Source organism: Mustela nivalis (assembly GCF_964662115.1).
Source record: "Mustela nivalis genome assembly, chromosome: 2".
NCBI classification, from domain to species: Eukaryota; Metazoa; Chordata; class Mammalia; order Carnivora; family Mustelidae; genus Mustela; species Mustela nivalis.
Genome location: NC_139021.1, coordinates 105,573,671 through 105,592,324, shown reverse-complemented (window position 1 = coordinate 105,592,324; position 18,654 = coordinate 105,573,671). Strand labels below are relative to the sequence as shown.

General features: G+C 39.3%; 1 long non-coding RNA gene and 1 pseudogene across 3 annotated transcripts in view; one reads left to right on the top strand and one right to left on the bottom strand.

Annotated features, from left to right (window-relative positions):
- The window catches only part of LOC309859774, a 296,536-nt gene that overhangs the window by 180,961 nt on the left and 96,921 nt on the right, over positions 1-18,654 (bottom strand). The window lies entirely within an intron of this gene.
- The window catches only part of LOC309858735 (contactin-associated protein-like 3B), a 35,767-nt pseudogene that overhangs the window by 6,797 nt on the left and 10,316 nt on the right, over positions 1-18,654 (top strand). Inside the window, exons 3-8 of the transcript in view lie at positions 4,746-4,916; positions 5,825-6,043; positions 8,471-8,711; positions 9,257-9,487; positions 10,689-10,822; positions 11,628-11,890. The product of the transcript in view is annotated as a contactin-associated protein-like 3B (transcript). The remainder of the gene's footprint in view (positions 1-4,745; positions 4,917-5,824; positions 6,044-8,470; positions 8,712-9,256; positions 9,488-10,688; positions 10,823-11,627; positions 11,891-18,654) is intronic.

Genomic DNA, 18,654 nt, shown 5'->3' with positions numbered 1-18,654 from the left:
ATATGAAATCAACATGCTCCACAACATTTAAACAAAACCCAGAATTTATTAATATAATATTTAAAATATATAGGAAGTCATCCAAAATTACAAAGAACCAGAAAAATCTAAGCTGGCTTAGGAAAATATAATCAACAGTTACTAATGCAATTGTGACACAGTGGTTAGAACGAACTGATAAATAGTTTAAAAGAGCTATTACACAAGAACTCTAACAAGTGATCATAAACACTTTTGTAAGAAATAGAAAAAGAACATTCACCAAAGAAATAGGATATCCAAAGAGCTAAATGAAAACTTTAGAACTGAAAAATATGAAACTGAAATAAAAGATGTCCTGGGTGGGCCAAATAGTGGATCTGAGATGAGACAGTCAGTGGCCTTAATGATAGGAATGACTTATCTGATCAAAAGAAAGAAAAAAATCTAAAAATGAACAGGGCCTCAGGGAACTCTGAGTCAACAACAAAAGATCTAACATTCATGTAATTGAGCATCCAGAAGCAGACAGAATAGTGTGGTGCTGAAAAAAAAAAAAAAAAAAGGAAAGAAAAAAGGCTGAAAATTGTCCAAGTTTGGCAAAAAACAGACTTGATAAGCTGGATGAACTTGAAACATAAGCTCAAATTCACCTCCAGACACATCAATATTAAACTGCTGAAAACAAAGGCAATGAAGAATGTTTGAAATCAACCAGAGAGAAGAGTGATGCATCATCTGTAGGTGAACTCCTACTCATAAGTCCATGACTTTCTCAGTAGAAATATGGAAGCCAGGAAGGAAGTGGCAAAACATTTCTCAAGGGCTAAAAGTAAAGAACTGTTGGTCTGGAATTCCATATTCATCAAAAATCTCCTTCAGGGATGAAGATAAAGAAATTCTCAGATGAAGGAAAGCTAAAAGCATTCCTTACCAGAAGATACTTTAAAAGACTTTCTAAAGGAAGACTCAGACAGAAGTGAAATGCTATTAGAAGGAAATTTGGGATCTCAGGGGTATAAAATCAGCTTGAGAAATGGTAAATATTGGGGTACATATAATAGACTATTCTCCTGTTGAGTTATTTTAAATATACCTTTGGTTGAAAGCAAAAAATACAACATTATTTCATAGAGCTCTTAATTTGTACAGATGGAATACATTTGGCAGCAATAAATGAAGAGCACTTGGTAAACTGACAGAATTGTTGGCGAGGTTTTGACATAGGAGTCCAAGTGGTTAAAATGCAGATTCTGAGCAGACTCTGAAAAGTTAAGTGTATATATTGTCACTCCTAAAATAACTAACCAAGGAACTGCTAGAGACAAAAATAGAATACTAAAAAATGTTTAACTCCAAAGGAGACAGAAAAGAACAACAAAGCCTAAGAAACAGGAAAAAAATAATAAAATGGTAAAACTAAATTGAACTTGTCAACATTTATATTTAATATAAATGGTCCAAACAAACCCGTTAAAGGACAGATGGGTATGACTCAACTATGTACTTTGTACAAGAAACTCACTCCAAATATAATGATATCATAAGTTTAAAAAGAGCGACAGGGAAAGATATACTACACAAACACTAACTGAAAGAATGCTGGACATTCTGTATTAAATTTTTGCTTGAAAGCATAGAAAATTAATAGATACAAAAAGCAATTAAGAAGACATGAGAATCTTTTTTTTTTTAAAGATTTTTATTTATTTATTTGAGAGACAGAGATCACAAGTAGGCAGAGAGGCAGGCAGAGAGAGAGGAGGAAGCAGGCTCAGAGAGCCTGATGCGGGGCTTGATCCCAGGACCCTGGGATCATGACCTGAGCTGAAGGCAGAGGCTTTAACCCACTGAGCCACCCAGGCGCCCCAAGAAGACATGAGAATCTTAAATGTGTACACTGATAACTGACCTTCAAAATACATAAAGCAACAACTGACAAGATGGAAAGGGGAAGTAGGCAAAATCACAATTATAATTAGAGAATCAAATACTCCTCTCTCATTAATCTTTGGAACTAAAACAGGGGAAACAAGCAAAGTGTACATAAAACCTAATGTCACTACAAAGCAACAGAATTTAATTGACATTTATGTAACACCCTACCAACAGTAAAATACACATTCTTTTAAACTGCACATGGATACATCATATTCTATGTCACAAAACAAACTTGAGCACATATCAAATAAATCACACAAAAATACATTCCCTGACATAAATGAATTAAACTAGAAACAAAGAACAAAGAGAGTGAGAAAGTCTCCAAACACTTAGAAATATTAAATATAATAGTATAAATATAGTATAGTATATAAATATAGTATAGTATAAATATATTTAATATTTAGTAGTCTCCAAACTACTAAATATTAAATATAATATTAAATATTAAACACCAAACTACTAAATATTAAATGAGTCAAGGACGTCTCAACATTATAAAACATATTGATCTGAATGAAAAGGAAAATACAATATATCAGTGGTGGGAGGCAGTTATGTCAGTGCTGGGAGAGATAGTAATAGCATTAAATGCTTGTATTGTGAAAGAAAAAGATCTCAACTGAATGATTTAAGCTTTTACCATAATAAATTAGAAAAAAAGAAAAAATAATTCAAAAAAGCAGAAGGAAGGAAATAATAAAGATAAGAGAAATTAATTAAAGGCAGAGATCTATAAAAACAAAATATTTGTAAAAGAACAATAAAATATATAAATCTCTAGCAAAATTGTTGAGAGAGAGAGAGAAGAGAAATATTACCAATATGAGTAGTGAAAGCTGGAGTATCACTATAGACCCTACAGACATCAATAGGATAATAATGGCATACCACAAACAACTATACACATATCAGTTCTCCAATGTAGATAAAACAGACTAATTCCTTGAGAACCACTAACTACTAAAACTCACTCAAGATAAATTGAACTAGTAGAGACCCAGAAGTATTGACAGAATTGAATTCAGTCAGAGATGACTTCACTGGTGAGTTCCACCAAAGAAGAAATAACACTGTGTTTGCACAATCTCTTTCAGCAAATAGCAGAGGAAATTCTTTCCAACAGTTTATGAGGGCCCTACATTGCCCCAATACCAAACTAGACAAAGAAAATCCAAAAAAAAAAAAAAAAAAAGACAGGGATAACTATGAATAGCATCATCACAGATACATATGCAAAAATCCTCAACTACATTAGCAAAAAATCCAGGAACATTAAAAGAATAATACATCATCACCAACTGGGGTTTACCCCAGGACACAAGGCTGATTCAGTGCAGCTGACCCTGGAAAAACATGGGTCTGAACTGGGTAGGTCCACTTGTGTGCAGAGTTTTTTCAATAAATACAGTACCATCCTATAAATGTGTTTTCTCTTTCTTGTGATTTTCTTAATAATATTTTGTTTTCTCCAGTTCACTGTATTGTAAGAATACAGTATATAATAATATAACATGCAAAGTATGTATTAACCAAATGTTGATGCTTCTTGGTAAGGTGTCCAGTCAACCTGTCTAGTAGGCCATTAGTAGTTAAGTTTTTGGAGGGTCCAAAGTTACATGTGAATGTCCAACTGTGCAAAGGTCAGTGCCCCAACTCCCTTGTTGTTTAAGGGTTGACCATATTTGGAAATCAATCAATGTCATCTACCATATTAACAGTTGAAAGAAGAAAAATCACATCAAATGCTTTTTCTGCATCAACTGATATGAACACAATCATTTGAATTACTATGATTATATCATTAACTAACATGATACATTCATATCAGATACCACTCATGATAAAATTTTTAGGAAACTATGAATAACAGGAAACTTCTTGATCCTAATAAAGATTATCTACATACAGAACAGCTGGCAGCATGGTTACTGGTGAAAAACTGAACCCTTTCCCTGCAGCAGTGGGCACGAGATAAGGATATTCAATCTCATCACTTCTGTTCTGTGACTTCAGTCACACTGGATGTCCTAGCCAGTGCAGCAACCGAGGAAGGAAGGAGGGGCATCCAGATTGGAAAGCAAGAAAGAGAACTATTTGCAGATACACGTGTGATCAGCAGATATGTTTAGGGCAGCTCTGTTTGTGAATGACCAAAGCTGGAAACCACACTGACATTCTCCAGTGACAAAGAAATGGAGACCCGATCCACACAATGAAGGACGATAGAGCAGCAATAAGTCATGGCATACTGAATGAATCTTGAATTCCAATGAGCGAGAGAAGCCAGTCTCAGAAGATTACCTACAGTGTGATTCCATTTATATGACACTTGGAAAAGGCACAACTGTAGATCACAATGACCAGGGCTTAGGGGCAGGAGGAGGGTGTGACTGTAAGAGAACAGCCTGAGGGAGGAGGGGGGATGGAGCTGTCCTTTATCCTGATTTTGGTGGTGGTTATACAACTCTACACGTGTATTAAAGTTCATCTAACTGTATGTCCCCCCAAAGTCTATTTGACTTAATGGTAATCTATAAATAATATTGTCTTCTAAAAAACACAGGGTATTTCCAGTGATTATCTGTCCATTCAGTTTCAGGCTTGTCTGTCTTAATCCTTGAAATAGTCACTCTCTGGATATTCACATTGTGGCTGTATGTTTGGAAGAACCCCCAAATGAAGGCTTGCATAGATAATGAATGCATTTAATGATGGTAAAAATGGTAATAATGGTAAAAAAAATTACTAGAAATACAAAATATGGTTATTATTCTGTTTCCTTGCTATTGTCACTGTCTTTTTTTTTTTTTGGGAAACAGATTCATTTTGGAATTCCGCTTCCTTCAACACCGAGACCTCACACTTTCACTTCCCTATGCTCCGTGGAGAGCTCAGTGCTGATGTTTCTTTCTTTTTTAAGACGACAGCACCTTCTGGGGTGTTTGTAGAGAACCTGGGGATCACAGACTTCATCAGGCTAGAGCTGCACAGTGAGTTGCCTTCTGGGCAAAGCCACCAGGCCTCAGTATATAGCAATAACCCTTCTGGGAACCTAATTCCCAAAGTACTGCTATGTTTTCTTTGTCACTTGTATTCCTTTAATGCAAACTAAAGTTCTAATACCTTTTTAAAAAAGATTTATTTATTTGAGAGAGAGAGAGCAGGGTTGGGGGGGGAGAGGGAGACAGAATCTTAAGCAGACTCCACACTGAGCATGGAGCCCAGTGCGGGGCTTGATCCCATGACCCTGAGATCATAACCTGAGCTCACACCAAGAGTCGAATGCTTAACCAACTGTACCACCCAGGAGCACCTAAAGCTCCATTATTTTAAATCCTTATTTTCAATAGAGGGTAAACAGTGATTCACAAAACACACACAGTCTGTCCAATTTTGTGCTGCCCTGTGTGTGTAGTAAGGATCTTTTAAACCAAACTGGTTCGATAACTACTCCCTAAATTGCAGAATCATTTCATGTAATTGACTCGCCACATTGTTCATGCATGTAGCAAGGCTCGGTTCCTTACTTCAAAATTTCACAGAGGGCTTTTTAAATAAAGTACATGAGGATTCCCCCCACCTTGAAATAAATTCGCTGATATATAAGAAGGCAGGCCACAGACCAGTTTCCCTCTGGTGGGGACAGATCTCTACTCCTTAAGGTTTAGCAAGATGAGGAGCATTGTCTGAGGGGGAATCAGGTAAAATGGCTTTGTTTTTCTTCCCTCGGGACACACATTTCTTTTGCCCTCCTAGCCAGCTCAGAATGACATTGGTCGGCAGCAGTGTCACCGTCTGCTTTCATAAGGAGCGTGTCCTGCCGCTGCCCTCTTGTCTCTTGAGGCTGAATTTCCTCCCTGGGGAATGAAGCACACTACTCTCTTCTCTGTATTTGCAGCTCCTACAGAAGTGACCTTTTCCTTCGATGTGGGGAATGGGCAATGTGAGGTCACAGTGCAGTCTCCCACTCCCTTTAATGACAACCGGTGGCACCACGTGAGGGCCGAGAGGAATGTAAAGGAGGCGACCCTTCAAGTGGACCAGCTCCCCAGCAAGACACAAGCTGCGCCCGTGGATGGCCATACCCGCCTGCAGCTCAACAGCCAGCTCTTTGTGGGTGAGTGTAGCTGCCCTCTGGCTGGGCTGTGCTGGTGGACACAGAGAAGACTCGAGTCATCCAGCCATGATGGCAGCAGGTGCACGTGACTCCTGCCAGCACCACAGACTGAGAGCTCTAGGAAGAGTCAGGCTCTTTCCACAGATGGTTGTTAATACAGTTTCCATAGTGTGTTTTTCGGGATCATGGTTTCCATAGATTTCCCAGGTCACAGATGAGATAATGGAGGTCCAGAGAGAGTGAGTGATGTAGTCTAGAAACTGAAATAGAAGAGAAACCCAGTCCCCAGTGGGTGGATTTCCAGGCTGGACCTCAACAGTATTGATGACCTGTGTTTGCTTTAGTGACTTCTTATCAATGCTATTTATAAAATGGTTAGCAAATTTCATCTAGAACTTCTGGCTTCACTTTTCAGTGCAGTCAGGGAATCCGCTGTGTGACTGTGTCTGAGTTCTCCTGTGCCCCCTCTAACACAGACCAAAGGAGGACTCATATGGCTGTGTCACCCTCCTCTGATTCCCAGTCCTTGCAGACACAAGGTTCAAAACTGGGCTGGCGCCATTCTCAATGCTGGTGCTTCAGGGATGAAAGCTCTGGGTAGTGGAAGTCTTCCTTTTCATTTACTTGCTTATTTTTTTAATTAATTTATTTATTAAGACTGCTATCTTGTTTTTTTAAAATTAATTTATTTATTTTCAGAAAAACAGTATTCATTATTTTTTTCACCACACCCAGTGCTCCATGCAATCTGTGCCCTCTATAATACCCACCACCTGGTACCCCAAACTCCCACCCCCCACCACTTCAAACCCCTCAGATTGTTTTTCAGAGTCCATAGTCTCTCATGGTTCACCTCCCCTTCCAATTTACCCCAACTCCCTTCTCCTCTCTAACACCCCTTGTCCTCCATGATATTTGTTATGCTCCACAAATAAGTGAAACCATATGATAATTGACTCTCTCTGCTTGACTCATTTCACTCAGCATAATCTCTTCCAGTCCCATCCATGTTGCTACAAAAGTTGGGTATTCATCCTTTTTGATGGAGGCATAATACTCCATAGTGTATATGGACCACATCTTCCTTATCCATGTTTTTTCTTTTTCTCAAAGGGAGAGATAAGTTTTGCTACATTACTTTTCAGATAACTCTATTCTAATTTGTAAAGCAAGCAAACAATTAAGGTAACTCTTCCTTGGTCATTTCTCATGTGTTTTCAAGTAAATAAGGAGCTGGTCCAATTAGGAACTAATCTAAATCACAGATTAGCCTGCAGTCTGCTTTGCCAGAGGACACCTACAGCTTCTGGGGGCTGTACAATGCAGGTAGTTGTGTGTGTGTGTGTGTGTGTGTGTGTGCACACAACCCATGATACAGAAAACTTCAAGGCTTCACGTCAAGTCATCAGACTGTTACTCAAATTAAACAATTCTGTTTTCTGATTTGTAATCCTGAGGACCAAGGAATGGAATTTCTAGGAACAAAGTTGACATGAACACCTACATGGAATTGACATCCTCATGAAAACAATGTTTCCAGAGCATGGGAAGCTGGTGGAAAATGCTGATTTACGCCCCAGGCCCACCGAGTCAGAATCCCTGGGAATGAACCCCAGGAGAAGCAAGCACTCCAGGTGACCCCCGCACCCCCAGATTTGAGATTAGGCTCATGTGAGGCATGATAGAGAGCTACTCAGTGTTCAGTGACTGTTACCCTCCTGACCTCAGAGCCAGCAGCCTGGAGCAAGGCAGGCCTGATTCTGGATTTTAATGTCACCCCTGCTTTCTCTTTCTTTGCCTGCTCCTCAATTCCCTTTTCATGTCATTGTTAATGGGAGCATTTCTAAAAAAGGATGGTATTACATATATAATTTGTTATTATATGTAATGTATGCATTATATTATATACAACAAGTGTATAACAAACACATAACAAAATATATATGACAAATGCATATATGAATTATAATGTATACTACATATTAACCCTATACAATTTATATACATTTGCATGTTACAAATTTGTAATATGTATTATATTGCAAAGATTTTCAACTATTTAACTTTATTGTGCCCATCACAGTTTATACACTTAAACTTTAAAAAGGAGAGATGGTATTTTCTTTTTTTTTTTAATGAAGGAACCAACTTTAAACTGTAAAAATCTTTCTAAATAGAACTTGAAGAAGTACTTTTTAGAATAAATATTTACCAAGTTCAATTTTAAAAATATTTCCATCCGTGATTTATTCAATACCATTTGATGATTCTTAGTATGAGATCACAGCCTAGGTTTTCAAAATCGCATGTGTTTGTAAAGCTTCGGGTGGGTCGCCTTTCTGAAGGGCTCGGTCTGGCCACAGTTGGATGTCAGTTGGAAATGCCACCGAGACCCCCAGGGCACGGCTGTAATTGTTTCCCTTGTAGGCGGGACAGCCACCAGACAGAGAGGCTTCCTGGGGTGCATTCGGTCACTGCGGTTGAACGGGCTGGCCCTGGACCTGGAAGAAAGGGCCACAATGACGCCAGGAGTGGACCCAGGCTGCCTGGGACACTGCAGCAGCTATGGACACCTGTGTCGCAATGGAGGGAGATGTAGGGAGAGACCCAGGGGCATTGCCTGTGAACTGTGCCTTCTCTGCGTATGACGGGCCATTCTGCGAGAGCGGTGAGTGTGCCCTGGGCAGGATGGGGAGAGGGAGGCACCTTATGTGGGTCTTTGCCTCCTGTTTCTGGCATTTGACCCTTTCTCTACAAAAGGATAAGGCGGATCTCTCTGATTGGGTAAAGGAGAGTTGTTTCTCTCCCAAATTTGTCCATTTATGATTCTGTTCTTGAGAAGCTCGTGATGACTTCTGTTGGATTCTGCATCATTCATGTGACACTGAGATGGACAATAACTCTAAGTATATGTTCACACTTGGCGTTTAATGCTGTGTAACTCTGAGATGAAGCATTTTGTGGGCCATAATAAAATATTGTTACTCAGTTCAACATCATGCGAATATACACGGGGATAAGTTATCTTTTTATCCATACTTGATTACCTTTTTAATCAGAAATATTTCTAAATTAAAAAAAAAAAACAGCAAAGTGTGACATTCTTGTTTTCTGTCTTGAAAGACTAAGGGTTAGAGATAGTGTGTAAATACACATAGAGAAGAGCCTTGCCTTGACTTCGTGCTAACATAACAAAAATGAGTATCATTCCAGAGATTTCTGCGTATTTTGGAATTGGCTCGTTTGTTATCTACGACTTTCAGGAACATTCTAACTACACCACCAGCAAGAATTCGAGCTCCTTTGCAACTTTACTTCATGAGGGCTTGATGCTGGCTGGAGAAATGGCCACACTGAGCTTCCGGACCACAGGGACACCCAGCTTACTCCTCTATGTGAGCTCCTTCTACGAGGAGTACCTGTCCGTGATCCTCACCCCCAATGGTGAGTGTCGAGAATGAGGAGGCTGAATTAGAAAATAAGGACCACAATGAGGGGGACCCTTTAGGTGTTTAACTACAAAAAGGAAACACAATTGCATGGCTTGCCATGCTTGTAACACTAGTTCATGATAACCCTCAAGTGTTTATTACTAAAGTTCACATATCCATGATTATATTTAAGATACATTCCCTCCATGGAAGTTTGATCATTTTAGGTATTTGATGTGCTGCTAGGCTTCTTGCTATTCTGGGAAGTCTTTCCATCTGTATGTGAATAAATTAGTTCTGCAATTCACTCTGAAACAAGATAGCTCACTTTGTACATGGAAAATATTTCCTCCTCCTTCTTAGCAAAGTAAAGAAGTATATTAAGCTATCTAAAACCCACGATTCCTATGCATCACATGAATAGCATTGTTCTTTACTCTTCAGTGGCCGAGAAGCCATTCATGGCAATATCTACATACGAAGAAAAGTGGGATGAGAGGTACCCAACTCATGGCCACAAGTCTTTCCAAGATGTTGCATATGAAGCATTAGCTCAAGCTGTAACCTTGCTTCACAGGGCGGAAGGGCAGGGACCTACTTTCTGGAAGATCTTCTCCAGGCAGTACAGGGCTATGGGGCAGTGGGCATCTCTGTGAAGGACATCAGGAGATTTAGATGTTGTAGCAAATCACTGGTCTTTCTTCTGTTTCTTGATTATGGCAGAAACATAAGGGAAAAAATTCTAGTTGTGCAAAAAGATTCTTTATGCAAATGTCAGCAATACATTAAAATGCATTAAAATAAGTCATATTAAAAGAAGTGATGCTTATAGAAACTGAAAATGCAATATTGCTTGAGGTTTTGCCATTTAATACTATGAATACCACATGAATAATTAACTTCAAGCCTAGCTCCGAGTTCTCATATGCCTAACTTAGAATTTTTTCCTTTTGTTAAGGAAAATGGAAGAACTTGGGGAAAGACCATTTGGTCTTGACTTTTAAAATAGTGTAATCAGATTCTGAATTCATCCCTGGAATAGCACATAAACGATCACTCTTCCAGGAATAGAGACCCTCAGTGTCCTTAAGCAAATGCTCAATAAATTCAAATTATAGGAAATAAATAAAAATAAAATGTGCTTTAGAACCTGCATTGATGGTTTTTATAAAATTCCACTTTAGTTAAAAATGTCATTTTTTGGTCTTGTTTAGGAAGTTTGCAGATCAGGTATAAGCTGGACAGGCACCAAGAACCTGATGTTTTTAACTTTGGTTTTAAAAACTTTGCTGATGGGCAGCTTCACCAGGTGACGATTCACAGAGAAGCAGCGGTGGTCTCTGTAGAGGTAAGAGATAGATTCACAGCAGCCACAGTAACCAAACCTGTGGCATTCAGTGTATGACCTCCAGCAAGGCTTTGAGAATAAATCCTAGTAACAGAGATACATGTTCATCAGTCTTCCCAGAAAGTCTTGGGGACAGAAAATGTAGTCAAAGTGTTTTCTTTAGCAGTGTCATTTGTTTGTTTAGCAAGAGGCTGACAGGGTTTTTGTTAATATCTGACCACTGAAAATGCCAAGCTGTCCTCGAAGGTCAGGGAATATTGCCAGTTTCTCCCAGCAATTACTGGAGATGTTCCAACAAGAATGAAAGCCTATTTCCATCTTAGTACAAAAGAGCAAAGATGGCAGAAATGTAAACACAAGGGGAAAAGCAAGATTTTGCTGAAAGTGGGAATACATTTTTTAAAAGCCTCCATGTTTCAATTATTCATTGTCACTGGGTTTTGAAGAATTACCTTTATATATTGAATCTGTGCCAGTAATACTTTTTGTGGCTTGTGTTACTAATTTCTGTTTGAAATAAGTAAAAGCTTTAAGGTTTGAAATAGCTTATTGCATTTCTTTGTGAAAATCGTACCAATTACGGATCCCTAAACCATGAAGACAAATAAAGGGGAAAGAATAGGCAATGGGGTGGTGTAAAATCTGAGGTATTAAAACAATTGCTATGAAACCATTTCACCTTTGTAACAGCACGAATGTATGGCTTGTTTTTACCATTTTCCTTGGTCTCCCTCAGACTCCCATTCTCCTATCCACCAAAATTACTTGCCATTTTGATGTTTGCTTCTCGTGGAATATTTAATAGGTTAACCAGAATGCAAGGAGACAAGTTGTCCTGTCGTCAGGGACAGAATTCAATGCTGTCAAACCCCTTATGTTGGGGACAATTTTAGGTAAGTGTCAGAAAGAACATCGGACTCCCATACCCAACCCCCTGACATGGATCAGAAGTGTCAGGTTGCAAACAGGGGAAGGGTTCATAAGGCTGAAAGAAGCTCCTTGTCGTATTCATGGTTTCCCAGCAAGTGACAATCAAGGTAGAAGCAGCCCTTTTGTCCAAGTGTGCCTGTAATCACCAGGGAGGGCTGTCTGCTAGGTGAGCCACAGTGACCCCTGAGAAGTGTCTCCACATGTGCCCTCTCACTTGGTAATCAAGCAGAATGAAACTTGGTATTTTTCTAACAATTGAGGAAAGGCAAAATCAAAACAGCTGTCATGTTTACAATTGTATATTAATCAGGGGTCAAATGCAGAAATCACCCAACAGTAAATATGGATTTATATTAAGAAGAAAGGACTTACATTTTCTTTGGGCAAGTGAGTATGTGTTGGTGGTAGGCTGGGCTCTGCTCTGAGATGTGTTCAGTGCTCCCAGCTACACCTGGAAGGTCAGGATCTGAAGATCCTCCACACCCGCTTTAGGGCTGGTAAAAGAATACCGACTACTTAAGCATCAAATTATTTATGCCTTTGTTTTCCCCCTTGTCACCAAGAATTAGATTGAAATAAAAATTTGAAAGGTATTTTTTTCCTTTTAATTGTTTATATTGTAAACTGTACGTGCTATCAATATCTAAAGTTATTTGGGAGAAATCCTCTTGTAGTCTTGGGTCGAATTTCTGCTCTGGTACATGACACTCATCTGGCTGTGTTGGTCCGAGATAATTCATGGACTTTTTACTACCTTTTCAGCCATTTGTACCTTGATTCTTTGATCATTTCTTCCATCCCTGGCACGTAAAACATCCTACATATGGTGGAATCTACAGACAGCCCATGAGCCCATGTTCAAAATAGGGTGAGAAGCACAGTAACTGTTAAAATGGTGACATTTTTCTAAAAGACGATGAGCAATAAAATTATAAGTTCTTATTTTTCAGAGGAAATGGGGCAGATCGCAGTGTGTCTTTGTAAATGGTAAATGCAGATGCACATCATTTAGATGGTAGAGGGGATGGGAAGCTCTGTGTTGGTCCTGGGAGTTACAGTTGCAGGTTAAGCCAGTGAAGCAGGGTCCCGGGGTTCTTTGCTGTGAAAACAGTCTTGGCATCATGTAATGGATACCAACTTTGGGCCAAAGTGGTGCTCCTGCTTTCTAACTGTGCCTTAGTGTGGATAAAGAGTCAGGCCCCATGATGTGTTGGCAGAAAGGCTTTGCTGTGGCTTGCCGTTCCTGCCCCCTCTGCGCATGCAGATTGGGCCTCCAGCAGCTGGCACAGAAATGCAGATGAGCACAGTTGTTCCCCTCAAGTGCTGGGAGAAGTCTGTAGCTCAAACAGCCCATGGGAAAGAGAGGGGAATAGCTTAGTCTCTAATGCATGAATTCAGGTGTGTTTTCTAGGTGTTTCTGGACATCCATGTTTTGTGATATTAGTAGATTTTTTATTCTATTTTTTAAAGTTTTTATTTAAATTTTAGATGGCTGACATACAGTGTAATATTAATTTCAGGTGTAGAATTTAGAGATTCATCATCTAGATACAACACCCAGTAAGGTTTTCTTTTTTTCATTCTATTTAGAACAGTGGCATTAAAAAGGGGGGAGGGAGGGTGTTTGCCTGAGTGGCTCAGTCATTAAGCATCTGCCTTTCGGCTCAGGTCATGATCCCAGGGTCCTGGGTCGAGCCCCATATCAGGCTCCCTGCTCAGTGGGAAGCCTGTTTCTCCTTCTCCTACTCCTCCTGCTTTTGTTCTGTCTCCCACTATCTCTCTCTCTGTCAAATAAATTTAAAAACCAAAACCAAACAAAACAAAACAAAAACAGTGACATAGTATAGAAAAACCACAAGAACTGGGAAAACAATAGAAAGAGATAAGGTTCTCCTCTGGCTTTGACCCATGAGAATAACAGTATACAATTAGCAGGAAGAGGTTATGAAGTTCCTAAAAAGTCAGAGCTTAGTTGAGTTTCACAGAACAGTGGGATGGAACCCCAGCTTCAGCTGTCAGCTGAATAGTATAATTTTTTATACAATCCAAGTGGAAAGGAATTTTTAATATCCAAGTGGAAAAGAATTTGCTCACTTTTTACGTGCTACTGAGCTCCACTCTCTGGCCTGACAGTTACCATTCATGGCTTGAACAGAGTGAGGAGTAGATCATCTTAGGGGTGTGCAAGCCTCAGAGCTCAGCTTACTTACGTGCAGGTGAGGTCTGTGAGTGCAGGGATGGCCCCATCTGCCCCCAGTAGAGTCATCCCTCCTTTGTTGCTAGAGCAGGTTTCTGTGGGCACTCTTCCCAGCCAGGAGGACAGATAGGGTCAAGGAACAAAAGGAACATAACACACACAACTAACTGCCTGCCCTCAGTGACTCTGGCTCTGAGAGGAGAGATGAGGCAGTTTCAGAAGTGACTGTGGCATAAGGTAGGAAGTTGCCAGCAGGAAGTGTGAAATTGACAAACATTTTAAAGACAATTTAGCTTTGAATGTATTAACTGTAAAAAGATATATCATGGGTTATGGAAACTGATTTAATAACTAAACTACCTTATATAAAGGGAGTCATTTAATAAAAAAGGAGAATAATACATTTTATCATATACATTTTTATTTTCCTGCAAGTTCATCTGTAGAGAGCAGTAGCATGGAATCAAAGATGTTAATGTTTCTATTCAAGAATGGTCTAGTCAAAAAGCTGTAGAAATTGAAGTTGAAATTCATCAATGAAGTTTATTGTCTGAAGCAACTGAGTCTAATAAAATTATAAATATTCATTTCATCTGTACCTAGAGGTACACATCTTGATCAAAGGCTAATAACACTTATCGTGTTTTGGGTAACTTTATTTAGGATAGCTTCTCCTTAGCAGTAACTACGAGAAGATGACTATTTCATGTTCAGATTTGGGAAATAGAAGCTGAGCTTCTTTTCATAAAGTTGCATAAAATAGACCAAGAGACTGGCTAATGAAGAGCTATTCATTTTCCAAAGACAGTGAAAGACCCGCGGATCCCCTTACCCAAGAATCCAACACTGCCACAGGATGCAATCAGCAAGAGGTTCTTTATTGTTACGCAGGCGCCTGCGGGTGGTCAGCGCGCGCCTGCGGGTGGTCAGCAGCTCCTGCTAGCTGAGCACACCCGGCTAGGGTGGTGCCGGGTTTTTATGGACAGGTACAAACAAGTTTTGGGTGGGGCGCAACTGATTGGTGGACAGTTTGAACTTTTGAAAAAGGCATACTTGGTGTTAGTGGATTGGCCCTGGAAGACCCCCCTCGCGTGAAGAGAAAGGCGGGAAGGGGAAACAAAGAGGGGAAGTTTGACCTTATTACTCAGCAGAAAGACATCCTATCTATGTGACCATGCAGCCCCCTTGCCTACGAGACCATGCCCTGGCTATTAGGAGAGGGTATCTTGTTCAAACAGGAGTCAAGTGTCATGCCCTAAAAGCCAAGCGAGTTACAGAAAGGCAAAAGAGCAGTTACATTGAATTCAACCCTGGGGGAAGGGTCTTTTCATTGCAAGGGGAGGAGGGGTACTTTTACACAACAAAAGAGCAGTTAATTACTTAACGACGAGGGGGGGTCTTTCAACAGTTGTCCCAAGCTATGGCAAGCTGTCCTCCACTTATTTTGATGAGCTCCCATTCTTCAGTGGTCTTATTAACAATGACACTCAGGTCAAGTGCTCCCGGTTACTATAAAAGATTTTCAGTAAAATCCGAGTTTAAGTGCAGATCATTAGGTTTCTAATTTTCTGTCCAGTCTTGACTTGGATGGGACCTGTAACCCTGAAGTATGAGAGCTTTAAAATACAACAACCCAGTAAGATGTCCTGGCATTTTCATTAGGTTTTATCTCTCTAAAGGCTTTTGTGTAAATGGTATTCTGTGGATTTTGTCTTTTGTGCATTAAAGAACAACAATAGCAAATATCCCCAAAATACCAAAACAAAAATCTGTTTTTGAAGGGTGCAGAGTAAAGATGTGCCTTTCTCTTCCCTCCTGGGAAAGAGTGCAATACGTTGAATGTAGTTCAAGTCAGTACAGTCATGCAGTTAAACCTTAGTGGGGAAAAGAAACCCACTGAAGGATCTTGTGTTGAAATGGAACTCCATATATTAGAATTGGGTTATAAATAATATGTGGGGGTTACTGATGCCCTCATGGACAGACTACAGTTCAGATACTAAAAGCTCCATTGACTTCTGTGACGTATGTTTTGTCTTTGCTGTGCTCTGCCTAAGAATTTATCTCATTTGGGAGGAAAGTCATAGGGTGGAAGACACAAAAGTTTATATAATTTCAGAATATGAATACAAATGAAAAGTTCCTCAACAAAATATTAGCAAATCTAATCCAGTAAAATCTAATCCAGTAACACAAACAAATTGTCATATGCGACCAGATAAGATTTATCCTAGGAATTTAAGGTTGGGTCAGCAGATAAAAACAATCAATGTAATACAGCATATTAATAGAATAAAGGACAAAAACCACATGGTTGTCTGAATAGGCACATAAAAAGCATTTGAAAAAAATCCACTGTGCTTTCATTAAAAAAAAAATAAAATAAAACAAACAAACAAAAAAAAAAAACAAAGTAGGAATAGAAAGAAACCTCCTCGCATGTAAAAAGACAGCTAAAAAAACCCCATGCCTGGCATCACACTTAATGGAAAATAATGGAAATCTTTCCCTAAGATCAGGAATAAGATAAGGATGTCTACTCTCACCACCTTCCTTCAGGATTGTAGTAAAGGTTTGAGTGAGGGCTACAAGGCAAGAAACAAAGAGTAAAAAGTATCCAGAATGAAAAGGAAGAAGTAAAACTATGTCTATTTGTACAGAACGGGATCTTATAAGGAATCCATGAAAAAAGCTAATAGAGATAGTTCACAGTAGGAGCAAGGATATAAGATCAACATACAGAAATTTATTGTATTTTTATACTAGCAATGAATAATACAAAAACAAAATGAAGACCAAAATGTAAATTCCACTTAAAGTAGCATCAGATAGAATAAAATACCTTGGAATAACTTGAACAGAAGAGGTGTGAGACACATACCCTGGAAACTATGAAGAACTGCTGGAAAGAATTAAGGAAGATTCACACAAATGGAAAGACATCCATGTCCGTAGACTGGAAGTGTTAACATTGCTAAGGTGGTGGTGCTCTCCAAATTGATCTACAGGTTCAATACAATTCCGATCCAAGTCCAAGTGACAAGTCGATCCTAAATGCATATGGAAATGCAAGGCACTCCAATTAACTAAAACCATCTTGAAAAGAAGAGTGAAGCTGGAGTTTTTGCCCTGGATTCTTTTTTAATTTATTTTTTATTTTCAGCATAAAATAAAATTTTATGTATTTTATAAATAAATACTGAAAATAAAATTTTCAGTATTCATTACTTTTGCACCACACCTAGTGCTCCATGCAATCCATGCCCTCTATAATACCCACCACCTGGTAGCCTGACCTCCCAACCCCCGCCCCTTCAAATCCCTCAGATTGTTTTTCAGAGTCCATAGTCTCTCATGGTTCACCTCCCCTTCCAATTTCCCCCAACTCCCTTCTTCTCTCTAACTCCCCATGTCCTCCATGCTATTTGTTATGCTCCACAAATAAGTGAAACCGTATGATAATTGACTCTCTCTGCTTGACTAATTTCACTCAACATAATCTCTTCCAGTCCCATCCATGTTGCTCAAAAGTTGGGTATTCATCCTTTCTGATGGAAGCATAATACTCCACAGTATATATGGACCACATCCTCCTTATCCATTTGTCCATTGAAGTGCATCTTGGTTTTTTCCACAGTTTGGCAACCTTGGTCATTATTGCTATGAACATTGGGGCACCGATGACCCTTCTTTTTACTATGTCTGTATCTTTGGGGTAAATACCCAGTAGTGCAATTGCAGGGTCATAGGGTAGCTCTATTTTTAATTTCTTAAGGAATCCCCAGACTGTTTTCCAAAGTGGCTGCACCAACTTGCATTCCCACCAACAGTGTAAGAAGGTTCTCCTTTCTCCACATCCTCTCCAACACACATTATTTATGGTTTTGTTAATTTGGGCCATTCTAACTGGTGTAAGGTGGTATCTCAATGTTGTTTTGATTTTGATCTCCCTGATGGCTAGTGATAATGAACATTATTTCATGTGTCTGTTAGCCATTTGTATGTCTTCATTGGAGAAGTGTCTGTTCATGTCTTCTGCCCATTTTTTGGCATGAATATCTGTTTTGTGTGTGTTGAGTTTGTGGAGTTCTTTATAGATCTTGGATATCAGCCTTTTGTCTGTACTGTCATTTATGAATATCTTCTCCCATTCCATGGGTTGTCTCTTTGTTTTTTTGATGGTTTCCTTTGCTGTGCAGAAGCTTTTGATCTTGATAAGTCCCAAAAGTTCATTTTCACTTTTGTTTCCTTTGCCTTTGGAGACATATCTTAAAAGAAGTTGCTGTGGCTGATATCGAAGAGGTTACTGCTGATCTCTTCTAGGACTTTGATAGATTCCTGCCTCATGTTGAGGTCTTTTATCCATTTAGAGTTTGTATTTGCATATGACGTAAGAGAATGGTTGAGTTTCATTCTTCCACACATAGCTGTCCAATTTTCCCAGCACCATCTATTGAAGAGACTGTCTTTTTTCCATTGTATATTTTTTCCTGCTTTGTCAAAAACTATTTGACCATAGAGTTGAGGGTCCATATCTGGGCTCTCTCCTCTGTTCCACTGGTCTATGTGTCTGTTTTTGTGCCAGTACCATGCTGACCTGGGGATCACAGCTTTGTAGAACAGCTTGAAATCAGGCAACATGATGCCCCCAGTTGTTTTTCTTTTTCACCATTTCCTTAGCAATTCAGAGTCTCTTCTGATTCCA